We start from the raw sequence: 6893 nt of genomic DNA, 5'->3' as shown, positions 1-6893 counted from the left end.
TTAATTAAAGCTAGATACATAGAACGAACAGAGAATTGACCATTTTGATGAAGATTCCATCAGAATATATCACTGTCCTCTGTCAAATGGACATGCACAATTGAAGCACACAAATTATACCAATTGATCAGATTCTGACCAACTAAAGCTCTCCTAAAAGAAACATTTAGTGGAACAGTACTCATGACATATGCAATCGAAGAGTTTCTCCTTCGAACTATTGAATACAGAGACGGGTACCTATCCTTCAAGGAGTAATTTACTAAACATTTTTCCTCCCAAAATCTGACTTGCTCACCATTATTAATAGTCCAGGAACCCAAATATAAGAAAGTATTCTTAACTTTCATGAGACCTGACCAAAAATGGGAATCCCCATGTTTCTTCTGAACTTGATTTATTGTTTGATTATTAAGGTATTTTCTTTTCAATAAGTTTTGCCAAACACCTTGCTCATTTATCAATTTAGACAACCATTTACTCAATAAACATTGGTTTTGGATTTCTAAATTCTGAATTCCAAGTCCACCCTGATCTTTCAGTTGACAAATAATATTCCATCTTGCAAGTTTATACTTCTTTTTATGATCATCACCTTGCCAAAAGAAGCGAGATCTATAATAATCAATTTTTTAAGAACTCCTTTTGGGATCTCAAAAAACAATATCATAAACAAAACTAGACTTGAAAGCATAGAATTAATCAAAACCAATCTCCCTCCAACTGACATATGTTTACCTTTCCAACTGCTAAGTTTTTTTTTCAATTCTTTGCTCAATTTTTTTCCAGCCTTTATTACTTAATTTCCTAAAATGCATAGGAATTCTAAGATATCTGATAGGAAAAGCTCCTAGCCTACAGCCAAAAATATTGGAATATTGTTCCTGACATTCCTGTGCATGACCAAAACAAAATAATTCACTTTTGTGAAAATTTATCTTTAGGCTAGAAAGCTTTTCAAAGGCTGTTAATAACAATTTCAAATTCTTTGCATTATCTAAGCCATGTTCCAAAAAAAATAAGAGTATCATCGGCATATTGGAAAACAGAAAGACCATCATCCACCAAATGTGGAATGACCCCACTAATTTGACCATCATCCTTAGCTCTCTTAATTAATGTAGCTAGCATATCAACAACTATATTAAAAAGGATTGGGGACAACGGATCACCTTGCCTAAGACCCTTATATGTCTGAAAATTAGCACCAACCTGATCAATTACTTTTATTCCAACAAGTCCACCTTGGATAAAAGATGTTATCCATTCACACCATTTTGATGAGAAACCTTTCATCCTCAGAGTTTGTTGCAAAAAAGACCACTTCACTTTATTATAAGCTTTCTCAAAATCAATCTTAAAGATCACCCCACTTTCCTTTTTACGATGCATTTCATGTATAGTTCCATGTAAAATGACAACTCCCTCCATAATATTTCTCCCAGATATAAAAGCTGTTTGAGTTGGGCTAATTACTTTTTGAGCAACACCAATAATCCTATTGGTAGCGACTTTAGTAAAAATTTTAAAACTGACTCATCAGGCTTCTCAAAAACCACATCTTTAGGACCTAATGAAAATTGAGCAACCTCAGCTTCATCCATAGCACAAAATTCCATAGGCAACATACATACCATGTTGACATCCATATCTTCCTTTGGAGATGACTCATCTTTAACAACCGATTGTTCTTCCTTTTCCTCTACAACAACCGATTCTTCCTTCTCTATGGATTTACGCCTCCATACCTGTGGTGGTCGCAACTCATTAAACCTCCTATCCCTTTGCTCTTCGGCCCTTTTCTCTCTCAACTCTTGGGCCGGCATCCACCTAGGTTTCGGCTCTGTTCCAGGAGGTATATAATGCCCCCTGTTAGGTCTGCTCGAAGAAGATGAAGCCCCCACACTACTCCTTGCAAATCTCCTGTCAAACCGGCGCTGGAGCCCGGTCAGACCGGACTTAGACCTCCAGTCAGACCGGCCAGAGGCGCCGGTCAGACCGTCATTGGGTCGGCGGTCAGACCGGCCCGATGGCCCGGTCAGACCGGCCCGATGGCCCGATCAGACCGACCTTGGGTCGGTGTTGACGACGAAATTTGGTAAAGCCCTAAAGTCATCATCGGCTGAAAATCACTATCGGCTGCAGCATCTCGGAATCAGCCGATGGGAGTTATCAAGTTGCCAATAGTCGGATCCCTGCTATATTCGGTTAAGGAAATCAATCTAATAAAGGAAATTTATCCATAAGCAACCGAGTTCAGAGAGGATGCGGCATGACAGTTTATCTATTAATTAGGAATAGTTTGTTAGTTTTCTTTTATCTTTAGGAAAGTGTGTTTAGTGTCCGATAAGGACTTTATGTTTCTTTTTATCTTTAGGATAGTTTCTTTCTTGTCCGACAAAGACTTGTATCAACCCATGGGTATAAATATGTACACCCGGGGTCTATAATATCTATCAATCTCTCGATCAATACAATTACCCTCTTTACCGAGGTTTTACTTATCTTCCGGCAGAATTTGGGCACCTGACGTGGGGCTGCATCGGCTTTTGATCTCCGGCGAAAGGGTAAGTCCTACGTTCCATCGGGCCCTGGTGAATCTATCGGCTACGTTGGTGTTGTTCAAGGCTGCATCGATTTGATCTCTTGGATCACTCTGGTTTGGTTGATATATTTACCTACTTAATATTTCAAATCTATCTCTAATTGCATTGTGTTTAGAGACGCATCGGTTTAGCTGGAACTGTCTCGGTTAGGTCCGATCTTCTGTCTTAGCTGATATATCTCTATAATTGCAATGTCGTTCTAAATAGATTTGTTATATCCATCACATTAGATATATCTATCGGCTCATCGAGTATTAGATTATCATATACAATCTCGTGCTGCATCGGTTAGGTTCGACCTACTAGATTGTTGTTGATAATCTAAGTCTTGTTAAGCCGATAGGTTCATGCTAATGTCTTATCGGGATGCTAGCCGATAAGTTATCTGGACGTTGCATCAGCTTATAAGGATTACATATACATATAAGTTGGATTTAGCCGATGACAACAAAGGTTTCACTGTTTAATCTAATATGTGGATTTTATGGCATCGGACCTCCAGCCGATGTATGCTCTAACCTTCGGATCAGTGCTTATTCTATCATATCATTGCTAGCCGATTGGTTTCTATTGGATTATGTTATTGTTATATTATATTATTGACAGCCGATTGCCTTTATATCATTATCTACATTGGGCATATAGCTGATTGCTTAAACCCCATCGCTATCGGCAGGTATCGGCATCGGCTATTATCAGGCTATTGGCTGGGATTGCTCCATCGGTTGTTTAGCCGATTGGCTGTTTGATCTACTATTTACATATCTTGTCAGTTGCAAGATCAAACTGACTGGCACGCCCACATCTCATCAACCTTTGGTCCTGCACTGGAGCTAAGCAGATCTCTTAGGCCGGTGTGTTCGATTTTTTCGTCAACAGTCGGCGGTTAGACCGGCCTGATGGCCCTGTCAGACCGGCCGTATGGCTACGGACAGACCGGCCAGAGGGCCTGGTCAGACCGGCTGACTGCGATGAGCTGGTCCCGGCTTCGGATTTGTTGCTTGAAGACTCCCCAACTTCATCTCCAGAAGGTACAGGCACATCATGAGACCCCACTTTGATGGTAATCACCTCTGAAGTCCTCGCCTCCACCTTAACACGCTTTCCTTCCCTCTTTTCTTCATTAGCCCGGTTCTTAGCATAAAACCGGCCATTGTTTGGTGAAGACAAACGCTCATGAGCTGGCCTCCTTGGTCCTCCCTATCCTTGATTGAATTGCATTGGAGGCATATGATTGAACATTGGCGGTATTGCCCCCCATGACATATAGTAAGGAAAAAGATATCCCGGTGGCGGCATTGGATAGGGCCTCCATAACATGTCTAGAGGATGATGATATGTAGGTGATTGCGACCGTCTTGGCAAATGACCGAATCACTCCCTAGGAGGCGATCTTGGTCTTATTCCTTTGTTACGAGCTTTCTCACCACCTTGCTTCTCATACTTCTCCAAAAGCATATCGAAGGTCACCTTGGTCTTTCTAGGTGCTTTAGAAGTTGAAGCTTCGCTCTTATTCTCCTTCCACACACTAACCTCCGGATTCTTTGGCATCATCATCTTGGGTCTAGGCTCTCCAATGACCACTCCTTTTCCCTTAGTAGATTCGGCTTGCTCCGGCCGAATCAATACCTTCTTATCATCAAAATTAATTGTATATATTCACCGGAAAAGGATCATGATCAAGCTTCATCTTGGAGCCATCGGTGAATTTCAATCGTCCTTCATCTATGGCCGATTGAACCTGTCATCGAAACACATTGCAATCATTAGTAGAATGAGAATGAGAATCATGCCATTTACAATAAGCTCAACGTTCAATTCTTCTTGAGATGGTATGACATGGCCTTTAGGTAATCTAATTTGTTTTTCTTGCAAAAGATAATCAAAAATCTTATCACATTTGGCCACGTCAAAGCTATACTTAACCTCACTTTGCCGATCTTTATGAGGAGTCGGCATTAAATTAGAACAAATAAAAGGCTTATTTTTGTTAGTCCATAACCACTCAACAACATACATATCATGATCACCCTCACCCTCACTATCACTAGCCTCAGGGTAATCAATCAAATTAACATAAGGCTTTTTCTCATATGGTCTAACAAACTTCTTACTATCCTTAACCCGGTTCCTAAGCCAGAAACTTTTGCATGAGTTGACTAGCACCAAGAAATTGTTGGCCATCTAATATTTCTTTAATAGGAGCAATTAAACCATTAAAAGCAAGATCAGCCAAATCTCTATCAGTTATATTCAAGCTATAACATTGGTTTCTAACATCCCTAAACCTATTAGTATAATCAATGACAGATTCATTATACTTTTGCTTAACCGATGTTAAATCAGACAATCTAAGCTCAATTTCACCAATATAGAAATAATCATGAAATCTTTGTTCTAATTAAGCCCAAGTATGAATAGAATTTACCGGTAAAGAAGTAAACCATGTAAAAGCAGTACCGGACAAATATAAAGAAAACAAGCGCAATTTAAAAGTATAGGAACTACTAGCCTCTCCACATTGCGCTAAAAATTGACCTACATGTTCCCATGTGGTCCTACTATCCTCACCACTAAATTTGGTAAATTTGGGAACCCTATAACCACGAGGATATGGCACATTATCATAGTAATTAGGATACGGCTTTTTGTAAACCTTAGCACGATTCCTAGCTTCAATCCCGAATTTATCCCTAATAATCCCACTAATCAATTCCTCCATACTATCAGGCCCATGTTGATTTGGTGGTGAATTTGGCGGCCTAATAGGTTGTGTTTGCGGCGCAATATAACTATATTGGCCTTGCCTAGTATCGGGAGGATACCCCCTACATCGTTATAAGCATTAGGAACATGTGAGGGAACTTGGGGACTAGTAGTGGCAGTAGATATAGGAGGATCAAATGTTCTAAGATGATACAAATAACTAGCATTGGTCATTGGATCTACCCCCTGTATAGGGATGATTGTGCCGGTCTGACCGGCCCAAGTCCCAGTCTGACCGGCGTCTAGAGGCGCGGTCAGACCGATCTGAGGTCCGGTCTAACTGCCAGGGTAATACCCGGTCTGACCGGTGGCGAAGTCGCGGTTTTACCGGCCATCAGGCCCAGTCGGACCGGCTGTGTGCGCCGACCACCCCTCGCCGGGCTATTGTGTCTTCACCCCATCGGTTTTGCTACTTATTTGATCTATAGGGGCTTGGCTAGCATTGGTAGAGGCTTTATCTTTGAACATAAAATCGGCCATGAGAGGGCCGAATTTAGTTGTCAAAAATCCTTCAACATGAGTCTCAATAGATGCATTTAACTTAGTATTCGAAGTAGCCATAGATGAATCTACTGTAGATGCAATTTGTTGTTGGATAGATTGTGATACCTCGTCATTACTTACCACATCGAAACTAGGCTTAACACGCGGTCCAGGCTTGACGATCACACCTTGACGAGTCCTAGTGCATGCCCTCATCAATGCCTCCTGTGTGATCTCCTTAATGTATTCCTCCATAGACTTGCGCTCTTCCCCTTCGAGATCATCCAATATGATTGGTATCACATTGGCCAGCTCCAACTCCGCCTTGGATGACGATTGCTTCGTCATGGCGAAGTCGAAGTTGAGATGGCGTTGAACGGATTTCCCCAGCGGAGTCGCCAAAAATCGTGTTGGCAATTTTTTGTGATAAGTTGACAAGCACGATCGCAACACGTAAACGCCTTACGGTGATCCTAGAGAAGCCAACCACCTCAATCTAGCAAAAGCTAAACTAAGATGGGTTTTGATAACTAAACTGGCTAGCGGAGCCGATTCTAGATAACTACCCATCTCGTGGGTAAAACGGAAGATTTTCAGGACAAATTTACGAAGAGGTGTCGCACTCTTGCAGCAGCGGCGGACGATTTACGAAGAGAAAACTAAAAGCAATATGAAAAACGATTCGATTGATTGATTGTAGATTGATTTTTTACAATGAACCGGTCATGTCCCTTATATAGGGGTTGGTCTTGCCCTCTACAGGCCCTCCTCCATGTCCAATTCGAGATAGAAACCAGAAGAAACCGGAAACATGCCTTCTCGAGCAAGGAAACTTCGAGATCCGGCGAAACAGACCCGGACTTGGACTCTGCCGGTCAGATCGGCCACACACCGCCGGTCTGATCGGCCCTCACCCGGTGGTCAGACCGGCCACCACATGGCGGTCAGACCGGCCCAATCAGAGAAAAATCAGCAGACTTCCAAACTTTGACAATTTTCCCTAGTTTACTCCTAGGTGTCAAATTTGGGTGTAAACAC

This window comes from Oryza glaberrima, chromosome 11 (assembly GCF_000147395.1).
Source record: "Oryza glaberrima chromosome 11, OglaRS2, whole genome shotgun sequence".
In the NCBI taxonomy this organism is placed as follows: Eukaryota; Viridiplantae; Streptophyta; class Magnoliopsida; order Poales; family Poaceae; genus Oryza; species Oryza glaberrima.
Note: the sequence above shows the minus strand (reverse complement) of the source record.